A 13,569-nucleotide genomic window follows, 5' to 3' on the forward strand; every position below is an offset into this window, starting at 1 on the left:
TTCAAGTGAGTTCGCAGAAGACCTAAATTCAAACGAGCATCCCTCTCTTGCTATGAAGAGTTATATAGTATATTAACTATCAAAAGAAAAATCTATGTGTCTAGTTTCCAACGCTTCAAACCGTTTGTCATCCGGACGCTCCTACAAGAAGTTATGACCAAATTACCAAAGGCTGGAAAAATGCAATTCTGCGACCAATTATGCGATCGCAAAACAGCTATGCGATCGCAAAACTACTTATGCAACCGCAAACTGGTCGCAGAATGGACAAGAAGAGCCCAGTTCTGGGCACCAATTTTGCGATTAGTTTTGCGGCCCGCATACCCATTCTGCGGTCCATTATGCGACCGCAGACCTGCTTTCGGAGAGTTAATTTTTCTATTTTCATAACCCGACCCCATTTTGATAAATAGGCTTTGGGGCTTATTTTGGGGTATTTTTCTGAGGGTTTTAGAGAGAGGTAAGAGCATTTTAGAGAGACAAGGAGGGAACCTAATATTCTAATCATCCAATCTTCAAGAATCAAGGAAGCTAATCACAAGATCTTCATCAAAGAGGTAAGATTCAACCCCTAGTCTTCAATTTCGAGTTTGGGGTAAAAGATTGCTGATTGGAAGTATGATTCTTAGGTGTTAGAGTATTATGTATATGAGATTGTACCAATAAGATTTGTAGGAAGATTGTTGAGATCAAATAAGTAAAGATTGGGTTGTGGAATGAAAGAAATCTTGTAGAAGAACTTTGTAACCAAATTTGCACACCTATTGTTTGATAAAAATGCTCAAATGAGCTAAAACCATGAAAATCTTCCTAATTATGGTTCACGCTTCTAAATAGATTTAAGTTGCTAGAATTTTCGGAACCTCGTAGTAATGTAAGGAAGGCTCAAGAAAGATTGGAGCCGTCCGGAGGTCAATTCAAGCAAGAAGGCGATTTTGGAATATCGGCCTAACTTCAAAAAGGTAAGTGTTTTGCTTAACCTCGAGTGGGGGAATTTCCCCTTAGGCATTAAGTCTCATGTGCAAATTGTGTAATTGAAAACCATGTACGCGAGGTGACGAGTACGTACTTGGTTTATATGTGCGAATTTCATTGATTAAAAATCCTTAGATGCCCTTATGTATTAAATTGAAAATTATTGGCACTTATTAAATCCTCTAATTGTCATGCCTAGATCCTTGTTTGTTGAAATTGTTTCTATATGATGATTTGGTGTGATTGCCACCTTGAATTTATGTAAAATATATTTTTGTTAAGATTTTGTACACAATATGGCCGAGCCATGGGCTCCTTATTGTGGAAAATGATGTATTGTTGATTTTTGTGGCAAGTTATGATATGTGAGCACTTGATGTGCAGTTGTTGAAATCACATTTACTTTGGGACTATGAAATAGTATTCCGGGAGATTCCCCTGCACATTTACTTTGGGAATACAGAACGGTATTCCGGGAGATTCCTCTGCACATTTACTTTGGGACTACGGAACGGTATTCCGGGAGATTTCCCTGCACATTTACTTTGGGACTACGGAACGGTATTCCGGGAGATCCCCTCCCCCCTATCTTGCATATTTACTTTTGGGACTACGAGGCGGTACTTCGGGAGTGCCATTTTGTTGATATTTTCTATGGATGCACTTGCCTTTGGTTATTTTATTTTTTTCGTAATTTGTAAATTCTTGTATTTTCTTTGATGTATTATTTGACTTAATATTATGTGTTTTGTATTTCTTGATGTATTGTGTTGACCTTGACTTTTTTGTACCAGACTTTGAGGATTTGTATTTTTCGGTTTTACTTGTTTTTGATGATTGAGTTGTTTTAAATAAAAGAAAAATTTCTAGTATGTTTAATATAATAATTTCTATATCCAAATCAGTAGTTTAGCTGATGCTTTATTTTGAATGGAAATGTCATTTTCCTCACTCAAACAATTTCTAAAATAAACTTATCTTTTTGTTGATTTCTTACTTGATTTAAAGATTTTTAACCTTACTTTATTGAAAATAAATTGATCATGCGGATTTTATATACATTGATATTTTGGTACGTGAGTTGCCCGTGCAGTTATGAAAATAATATGGGCATGAGGTGCCGGAGAAAAATATGATGATTTTAGTATTGACACATGAGTTGTTGGTGTGATGGTGATAGAAATATGGGCACGAGGTGCCGTGGAAAATATGAAAGTGGGCTGAGACCCATAATTTTTATGATTGTGAAATGAGGTGTCACATGGTGACTTTTACTTGAAAATATATTTATTGACACATGACATGTTGATTGTACTTGTGTTCCTTATTCGCCTGAGTAATAATTATGATGTTCTTATTGCCTTGTTGTTATATCACTGGTTGAGTTTGTTGTTATCATTGCTAGTTGTTTTCCAGTACTATTGTATACTGCTATATTGTACAGGTTATTTGACTAGTGAGTGTCTTGACTGTACCTCGTCTCTACTCCACTGAGGTTAGTCTTGATACTTACTGGGTACCGACCGTTATGTACTCATACTACACTTCTGCACATTTTTATACAGAGCCAGGTATTGGAGGTATCGGACCTGGACAGAGTAAGAATGTGATCGCAAAGATTCAAGGTAGAGCTGCTTGGTCATCGCAGTCCCTTGGATTCTGTTCATTTTATTGTACTGTTAATTTTTAATCAAACAGTACTGAGTATTTGATCATTGAGATCATTTCATGTATTATGTTAGAGTTCGTGACTCAGTACTACCAGTCTTGGGAGGTTGTTATAATTATTTCCGTTGTTGGTTTCGTTTATAATAAAAAATATGACTTCGAAATGTAATGCAAATCGACTTACCTAGTCTTAGAGACTAGGTGCTATCACGACGCTTGTGGTGGAATTTTGGATCGTGACAATGTGTTGCTTGTAAGGGTGCTACACGTGGCGTCATAAGGTGGGCTAAAGTGCGTGTAGCTATTTCTGAAAAACTGTTTTCAAAACCTATTTCAAATGTAAGGCTCACGCGGCGGTATAAAAACGATTATGATTGAGATTGTAAATGTTGTGAATATGAGGTTGTACCTCAGTTGTGATTCCTGATATACATACACGAGGCGGTACCTCAATGGTGATTTGTCACAACCCAAAATCCCAGCACAGGCTTCGTGATAGCACCTAGTCTCTAAAACTAGGTAAGCCGATTTCTATTACATTTTGAAGCCATTTTGTTTTGAATTAAACAAGTAACCAAAACTAACAGCGGAGTAAATATGAATATACAACCTCCCAAGACTCGTAGTACAGAGTCACGAACTCTAACTGAATACATGGAATGATCACGAGTACCGAATATACAATACTATTTGATTACAAATTAACAGTACAATAAAATGAAAAGACTCCAAGGGACTGCGACGGTCAATCCGCTCTACCTTGAATCCTTATGATCATGCTTTAACTCTGCTCAAGTCTGATATCTCCAATACCTGGCTCTGCACAAAAATGTGTAGAAGTGTAGTATGAGTACACCACGGTCGGTACCCAGTAAGTATCAAGACTAACCTCAATGGAGTAGAGACGAGGTACAATCAAGACACTCACTAGTCTAATAATCTGTGCAATATAATATACAAAGTAATAAGAAACAAATAATAATAAGGGTAGGATAAAACAACCAGTGATATGCACAACAAACAACAAGAATACCATTAATATCACTCAACAATTAATAAACACAATTACACCCAACTAAATCAAGTCCTTCAAATAAATATCTTTCACATATAATTCTTCCAAATAACTCTCTTTCAAATAAAATTTTCTCAAATAATTATTTTTCAAATATAATTCTTTCAATATATCTTTTCAAATATAATTCCTCAAATAAATATCTTTCAAATACAATTCTTTCATATAATACTTTCTAAGTAAAAGTCCTTCATAATAAATATTTTGAATATAATTCTTTCAATTTAAAAAGTCACCATGTGACACTTCATTTCATAATCATAAAAATACGGGTCTCAGCCCATTTTTATATTTCCACGGCACCTCGTGCCCATAATTAAATCATCATATTTCCCCGGCACCTCGTACCCTCATTTCATATCACAACTGCACGGACAATTCACGTGACAAATATTATTATCATTTCATCACAGCACCTCGTGCCCACATTTGATATCGTAACTGCACAGACAATTCACGTGCCAAATATCCTCATTATTTACTCACGGCACCTCGTGCCCACATTTCATTTTATAATCTGCCTGGCAATAGCCACAGTTGTTATCAATTTACCAACAACAAGACAAATGGCACAAGGTATAAAAATAAACACAAGAAAATCACATCACATGAAAATTATCAACACCACAACCCCACATCATCATATATCGTCCCTGACAATAGCCACCCTTATCGCTCCTATTGCCACCCTTATCACTACTATAGCCACCCTTATCACTCCGCCCAGACAATATTAATAGACACCCTTATCGCTCCTATTGCCACCCTTATCGCTCATATAGCCACCCTTATCGCTCCGCCCAGACAATATTCCAACAAACATAACAACAGTGAAATGCCACCCTTATACCCACATAATATCAATGGTGAAATACCACCCTTATCTCCCCAAAATAATAACTCACACAACACAATAATTTGCAGGGAATTTAACATGACAACGTAATAAAAATCAATTCATATCACAATTTTCCCAATGGCCACAACCAAATTCCAAAGATATAACCAAATCAATTAATTTCACAACAAATAGCCCAAGTCTCCACACAATGTATATAATACCCAAAAACAATCAATGGAGATAGAAATTACTCAGCATAAAGCAAAACTTTCATTAATGCAAATTTAGATAATTATATTAACACTTATTCTTAAGCTCGCTTAAATTAATTATTTGCATAAGAAAATTCATATTGGAACTAATTTCCAAGAAATATTAAACCAACAATACTCACGAAATTTCATAAATATTTCAAGCAACAATTACATCAAATTATCATATAAAAACAATTCAACAATAAGAATTTAGGCATGGCAAACAAATGATTTAATAATTTTTCACAATTTTCCAATTTACTACACAATAATGCCTAAGACTTTAATTCAATGAATTTTGCACGTATAAGCCCGAGTACGTACTCGTCACCTCACGTACACGGCTTTTCACATTTCACAAATGGCACATAAGACTCAATGCCTAAGGGGTAATTCCCCCACTCGAGGTTAAGCAAGACAGTTACCTCTTTGAAGTTATTCCGATATTGCAAAATTGCCTTCTTTCTTGAATTGACCTTGGGACAGCTCAAATCTATCCAAATTTATTGTATAACTTCATTAAAATTCATCGGAAATAATTTCGGATAATAATACGTCGACTTAAAAATTTATTCCAAAAAGTCAACAAAAGTCAATGTGGGATCCGCCCCTTTCGGAACCCGAACACCTATTCCGATACGAGTTCAACCATACCAATTTTATTGAATTCCAATAACAACTCAATCTTCAAATATTAAATTTTCGTTTTTGGAAGATTTTGTAAAAATCTTGATTTCTTCCATTTAAATCCGAACTAAATGATGAATATAATCATAGATTCATGAAATATAATCACTTTAGGATATAGAACACTTACCCCAACCAAGCTTGTGAAAAATCCCTCTAGAATCGCCCAAATCCGAGCTCCAAAAATTCCAAAATGAAATGCCAAAAATGACCATTTTCAATCCTTATGTTTCTACCCAATTTCGCACATGCGGACATTTTAGTCGCACTTGCGAGTTCGCTTTTGCGAGAAAATTCTCGCTTTTGCGATGCCCAGTGACCACTGCCCTCGCACCTGCGGAAGATCTTCCGCTTCTGCGCTCACGTAGGTGCGGAAAATTCTTCGCACCTGCGACCTTTGCCCTTCTTGCTCCAGGCCGCATCTGCGACCATTTTGTCACTTTTGCGGCTGTGCACCTGTGACCATTTCCATCGCAGGTTCGATGGTACCAGAACTGAAAAAATTCCAGAATTCCTTCAAGCACAATTTTGGTTCGTTTAACCATCTGAAACTCGTCCGAGGCCCCCAGGACCTCAATCAATTATACCAACATGTCCCAAAATACAATACAAACTTAGTCGAGGCTTCAAACCACATCAAACAATGCCGAAATTACGAATCGCGCATCGAATAGAATTATAAGTTTTTCAAATCTTCCAACTTTTATATTTTGTGCCAAAACGTATCAAATCAATCCGGAATGACTTCAAATTTTGCACACAAGTCATAATTGACGTAAGGGAGCTATTCCTATTTCTAGAATCGAAATCTGACCTCGTTATCAAAAATTCACCCTTCGGTCGTACTTTTTTCCAAAATCTTATATTTTCCAACTTTCGCCAAAATATGCCAAATTGTCCTACGGACTTCCAAATCCAAATCCGAACATACATCTAAGTCTGAAATTATCATATGAAGCTATTGCCATCATCGAAATTCCATTCCGGGGTCGTTTGCTCAAAAGTCAACTTCCCGGTCAATTCTTTCCATTTAAGTTCAAAATGAGAATTTTTCTTTAAATTAAATTCCGAATCTTTCGAAAAATAAACTCGACCACACATGCGGGTCATAATACATATTGCGAAGCTTCTCGAGACCTTAAGTCACTGAACGGGGCGTAGTTTCTTAAAACGACAAGTCGGGTCGTTACATTCTCCACCTCTTAAACAAACGTTCGTCCTTGAACGTTCTAAGAATTATTCTGAGGTTACCAAATTGATGATTTTACTTTTACACATATACTCACGGTTAATTCCATGCTACCGCATTTGAGATAAGTGTGATAGCATCATCTCATTTGAGTTTATTTTATTTATCCGTATTTATAAGCTTTAAGATCAATTTCTTACTCTCCAAATATTTCAAAAGGTCTAATTTTCACAACAACGCACGGTATTAGTCTCAACTGGCTATAGCAAATCGTGCCTACGCACACATCAATTTTCTTGATAGTATTGAAGTACTTCAAAAAAAAAAATTCTAGGGTGTTACATTCTCCCCCGCTTAGGATCATTCGCCCTCAAACACATAATATAACTTATCTCTTCCTTTGCAAATCTCAATCCTTCAAATTTTACTACCTCCCAAATTTTTCAGAAATTTCGGCAGAGTCTCCCTTGTAATTGGGCCTATCCACCTGCCAGAGTAACACCAAAACAACTCCTAACAACACATCCACAACCCAACACAATACCATAAGGTATTTATCAATAACACCAATCTCAGCATTACAAGCACTGCATTATCATAATGATATCAGGACATGAAGCACGTCATTGTAACGACCCGACTTGTCATTTTAAGAATTTATGCCCCGTTCAGTGACTTAAGATTTTGAGCAGCCTCGCAATATGTATTATGACCCACATGTGTGGTCGAGTTTGAATTACGGATGATTCGGAGTGATTTAGGACACTTAGTTCCTAAAAAGAGATCTTAAGTCTTAGGATTTTGACCATAGTCGGAATTTTATGAAGACAACTCCGGAATGGAGTTCTGTTTGTTCCGTTAGCTCTGTATGATGATTTTGGACTTAGGAGCATGTCTGGAAAATTATTTGGAGGCCCGTAGTGGAATTAAGCTTGAAATGGCGAAACTCAAATTTTTGAAAAGTTTGACCGGGGGGTTGACTTTTTGATATCGGGGTCGGAATGTGATTTGGAGAGTTGGAACAGCTCCGTTATGTTATTTAGGACTTGCCTGCAAAATTTGACGTCATTCCGGGTTGGTTTGATAGGTTTCGGCACGGGTTTTAGAAGTTGGAGGTTTTTGAAGTTCATAAGTTCGATTTGTGGTGCGATTTGTATTTCCGGCGTAATTTGTTGTGATTTGAAACCTCGAGCGAGTCCGTGTTATGTTATGGGACTGGTTGGTATGATTGGATGGTGTCCCGAAGGGCTCGGGTGTGTTTCAGACCAAATTGGAGCTGTTTGGACGGCTGTTGCTGAAATCTGGTTTCCTTCTTCGCGAACGCGAAGGGAGTCCCGCATTCGCAAAGAGGAGTTTGAGGGGCTGATGATTTGTCCTTTGCGAATGCGAACGCGAAGAAGGAGCAAGGCAAACCTTCACGAATGCGGCCCATGCAACGCGAACGCGAAGAAGAAAAGGAAGATAGGGGCCCAGAGTCGTTTGGCCTTCACGAACGCGAAGCATGGAACGCGAACGCGAAGGAGTTGGTCAGCTGGTCATCGCGATGAGGACTTCGCGAACGCGAAGAGGAAATGATCTGGCAAAAGCAGTTAGCCTTTGCGAACGCGACGCTTGTCACGCGAACGAAAAGAAGGATTTGAGGCAGCTGGATTTTGGCCTTCGCGAACGCGAAGGAATGGTCGCGAACGCAAAGAAGGTGTATCTGGGCAGAATTAAAAGTCCCAAAAATGGGGGTTTGAGTTCATAACTCAAAATCAAATTGGGAGCTCGGTCGAAGGCGATTTTTGGAGAGATTCTTGCGTGGGTATTTGGGGTAAGTGATTCTTATCCAGTTTTGATTAATTTCTATGATTATGTCTTTGAATACATCATTTAATTCGGAAGTAATGGAAGAAAAATCGAGATTTTTGTAAAATCTTCCAAAAATGAAAATCCAAGATTTGGAGGTCGATTTGTTATTGGAATTCGATAAAATTGGTATGGTTGAACTCGTATAGGAATGGGTGTTCGAATTTCATGAAAATTATGTCGGGTTCCGAGAGGAAGGTCCTGCATTGACTTTTGTTGACTTTTTGGAATAAATTTTTAAGTCGACGCATTATTATCCGGAATTGTTTCCGATGAATTTTTATGAAGTTATACAATTAATTTGGATAGATTTGAACGGCGCGGAGGTCAATTCAAGCAAGAAGGCTATTTTGGAATATCGGCCTAACTTCAAAAGGTAAGTGTCTTGCTTAACGTCGAGTGGGGGAAATTTCCCTTAGGCATTGAGTATTATGTGCAACTTGGGTAATTGAAAACCATGTATGCGAGGTGACGAGTACGTACTTGGTTTATATGTGTAAATTTTATTGAGTTAAAATCTTGAGCATATTGTGTAGTAAATTGGATAATTGTTGGCATATATTTAATCATCTACTTGTTGTGCCTAAACCCATGTTGTTGAGTCTGTTGTTATATGACAATGTGAGGTGATTGTTATTTGATTATTTATGAAATTTCGTGAATTTGCTGTCTTGATAATTATTTGAATTTAATTTCATTTTGGATTTTTTCCTCTGCAAATAATTAATTAAATGAGCTTAAGAAGAGGTGTTTATATAATTATTGAAAATTTGATCTTTTATGAAGACTTTGCTTTATGTTGAGTAATTTCTATCTCCATTAATTGTTTTTGGGTGTTGTGCACATTGTGTGGAGCATTTGGCTATTTGTTGTGAAATTAATTTACTTGGTTATAGCTTTGAAATTTGGGTGTGGCCATTGGGCAAATTGTGATATGAATTTATTTTTGTTAATGTTGTTGTTATAATTTCCCGTGTAAATTATTGTGTTGTGTGAGTTGTTATTTTGGGGAGATAAGGGTGGCATTTCACCGTTGATATTATGTGGTTATAAGGGTGGCATTTCACTGTTGTGTTTGTTGGCTATTGATATTGTATAGGCGGAGCGATAAGGGTGGCTATAGGAGCGATAAGGGTGTCAATAGGAGCGATAAGGGTGGCTATTGTCAGGGACGATATGTGATGATGTGGAGTGGTAGTGTTGAAAATTTTCATGTGATGTTGTGATTTTCTTGTGTTTATTTTTATACCTTGTGCAACTAGTCTTGTTGTTAGTAAATTGATAATAATCTGATTTTGTTGAAATTGGGAGCCTGTGGCTATTGCCAGGCGGTTTATAAAATGAAATGTGGGTACGAGGTGCCGTGAATTGTGATATGAAATGGGGATATTGGCACGTGAATTGTCCGTGCAGTTGTGATATAAAATGTGGGCACGAGGTGCTGTAATGAAATGATAATGATATTTGGCATGTGAATTGTCCGTGCAGTTGTGATATGAAATGAGAGCACGAGGTGTCGGGCAAATATGATGATTTAACTATGGGCACAAGGTGCCGTGGAAATATAAAAATGGGCTGAGAACCGTATTTACGAGAAATATGAAAATGGTCTGAGACCCGTATTTTGATGATTTTGAAATGAGGTGTCACATGGTGACTTTTAATTTAAAGAATTATATTCAAAATATTTATTTGAAAGGATTTTTACTTAGAATGTATCAGATAAAAGAATTGTATTTTGAAAGATATTTATTTGAGAAAATTGTATTTGAAAAGATTTATTGAAAGAATTATAATTGAAAAATAATTATTTGAGAGAATTATATTTGAAAGAGAGTTATCTGGAAGAACTATGGGAAAGACATTTATTTGAAGGGCTTGATTTAATTGGGTGTAATTGTGTTTCTTAATTGTTGAGTGATATTAATGGTGTTGTTGTTGTCTGTTGTGCATATCACTGGTTGTTTTATCCTGCCTTTATTATTATTTGTTTCCTATTATTTTGTATATTATATTGCATAGGTTATTAGACTAGTGAGTGTCTTGACTGTACCTCGTCTCTACTCCATTGAGGTTAGTCTTGATACTTACTGGGCACCGCTGTGGTGTGCTCACTCTACACTTCTGCACATTTTTGTGCAGAGCCAGGTATTGAAGATATCGGACTTGAGCAGAGTTAAAGCGCGATTATAAGGATTCAAGGTAGAGCTGCTTGGCCATCGCAGTCCCTTGGAGTCTTTTCATTTCATTGTACTGTTAATTTGTAATCAAACAGTATTGTATATTCGGTCCTCATGATCATTCCATGTATTCAGTTAGAGTTCGTGACTCAGTACTACCAGTCTTGGGAGGTTGTGTATTGTAATTATTTTCGTTGTTAGATTTGTTTTTAAAAAATGGCTTCAAAATGTAATAGAAATCGGCTTACCTAGTCTTAGAGACTAGGTGCCATCACGACGCCTGTGGTGGGATTTTGGGTCGTGACAAGTTAGTATCAAAGCTCTAGGTTCATAGGTTCTATGAATCACGAACGAGTCTAGTAGAGTCTTGAGAATCGGTACGGAGACGTCTGTACTTATCTTCGAGAGGCTATAGAACTATTAGGAAATTTCCATTTCTTTAATTCCTGTCGTGCGGAATTTGTTGAATTTAGAATTTGAACCTTTGTATCCCCATTCTTTCACAGATGGTGAGGACACACACTACTGGGTTAGCTGAGCAAGCATCCACACATACTGCTAGGGCTGCAAGAGGTCGGGGCCGAGATAAAGGCCAAGGTAGAGGTCGAGGGAGGGCACGTGTTGCGACTAGAGCACCTGTCAGAACAACAGTTAGGGAGACACTAGTAACTCCAGTTGGGGGATAGGTACCAGAAGCACCTATTGTTACCCCTGACTTCAGGAGACTTTAGCACAGTTCCTGAGTATGCTTGGTGTATTAACTCAAGTGGGATTGATCTCTGTTGCACCAAATATTCCGCAGATTGGGGGAGTAGCTCCAGCAGGTTCACGTTGTCAGGTTCCTGGTGTAGTACCGGTACAATTTGTTATTCCGGTTCGGCCTGAGGTCAGGCCTGAGGCATCAGAAGAAGAACAAAAGAGACTTGAAAGGTTTAAGAAATATGATCCACTAACTTTCAGTGGCACAGATACAGAGGATGCCCACGGATTTCTGGAAAATTGTCACCGTATTCTCCGCACCATCGGTATTGTGGAAGTGAGCGGAGTTTCCTTTATTACATTTCAACTGTCAGGCGCAGCGTACCGGTGGTGGCAAATCTATGAAGAAGGTAGACCAACTGATGCCACCCCACCAACTTGGGCTCAATTTTTGGAAATGTTCTTGAAAGAGTTTGTTCCCAAGACTCTCAGAGATGCGTGGTGCGCAGAGTTTGAACGGTTATGTCAGGGCACTATGACAGTGTCAGAATATGCTATCAGGTTCAGTGAGTTAACCCGTCATACACCTATCTTGGTTCCTACAATCAGAGAACGAGTCTGCAGATTCATTGAGGGGCTCGATTATGATATCAAAACATGCATGGCTCGAGAATTGCAAACGGATGCTTCATTTCAGCAAGTAGTGGAGATTGCAAGGAAGATTGAGGGTGTTTTAGGCGAGGAAAGGGGGTCTAAGGAGGCCAAAAGGTCTCGAAAATCTGGAGGGTTTAGTGGATTTTATTCTCCAGCTAGAACCCATTATAGCGGAGGCTCGAGCAGTCGGTCAGCTCAGTCCGCACATAAGAATACTCGGAGTGCTCCAGTTTACAGTGCACCACCGACACGAGATTCTTACAGTGGTTATTCCAGTTATCCGGCATAGACTTAGTACGAGCAGCCGCAACCTCAGAGGGGTTGTTATGAGTGTGGTGATACGAGGCATATCATGAGAGATTGTCCCAGACTTGGGAGGGGTGGATTTCATTAGAACACTCCATATACAAGCTTTATTCTAGCTGATACTCCACGTGCACCGTCAACTAGAGGTGGAGGACAGACGGGTAGTGGGCGCCTAAGAGGTGGAGGACTGACCCGTTGATTTAATCACTATGATTTGGCTGAGGCCAATACACCAGATGGTGTCGTTACAGGTACGATCGTGATTTTTATTATAAAAGGATATTTTCTTTAATTTGATTTGGTTCTAAATATTGAGGTGAATCCTCCTATTATGCTCCACTTATGGGTGAGCTTCATAAATTTGTGACCCATTTATATGTGTATACTTGTTGGGAGATTTAAAGATGTGAGCCTGTGTCTGTCATTTTATTTTTGTGCATCATTGAGGGCTATAAGTCCAAAAACAAAAATAATTATTATTCAATACTGTGGGTTTAATGTGTTTCGGAATAATTGATTCCAATTTTTATGAATTATGAGCCCTACCGGTATGAAGGTTCATTATATGTTGTGAAAATTGTTTATGAAATATATTGAAAAGAAGAAAGAAAGGAAAGATAAATTTCAGTGGGCATAATGTGCAAAATACTGGTGATTCGGATTTGAGGACGAGATCCTCACATTTTTTCATGATGTGAAGTATTTAAACTGGGCTGCAAGCTGCGATGGAAGTTATATAAGGACGAGGTCCTTGTGGTAAAATATTTATGACTTTAAAATTCTCCCTTGTGAAATTTAATTTGTGCAATAATATTAATAGGGAGTCATGCCTGTTAGGCTTATTTGATAATGCTTGTATATTTTCTGTTCATATTCATCCATTTTTGTTTTGTAAATATTGAGTTTTAGCCTATGAGGTGAGTGCCCAGGTGACGTTAAAAGTGACTCATTAATCCGAGTAAGTAATCATGAGGTCTTCATGCCTCACGTTCTGTTGTCAGTATTGTGAAAATTCGAAATGAGGTGATGGTTAATATGAGATTAATTGATGATGTTGGAATTAATTATGAACAACTTTTAAGACCAGAGATGTGGTGATGAGCATACATATGATGTGCTTCATGTCCTGATATCATTATGATCAGGCAATGCTGAGATTAATGTTCTTGATATATACCTTGTGGTATTTTGTT

This window comes from Nicotiana tomentosiformis, chromosome 3 (assembly GCF_000390325.3).
Source record: "Nicotiana tomentosiformis chromosome 3, ASM39032v3, whole genome shotgun sequence".
Classification (NCBI taxonomy): Eukaryota; Viridiplantae; Streptophyta; class Magnoliopsida; order Solanales; family Solanaceae; genus Nicotiana; species Nicotiana tomentosiformis.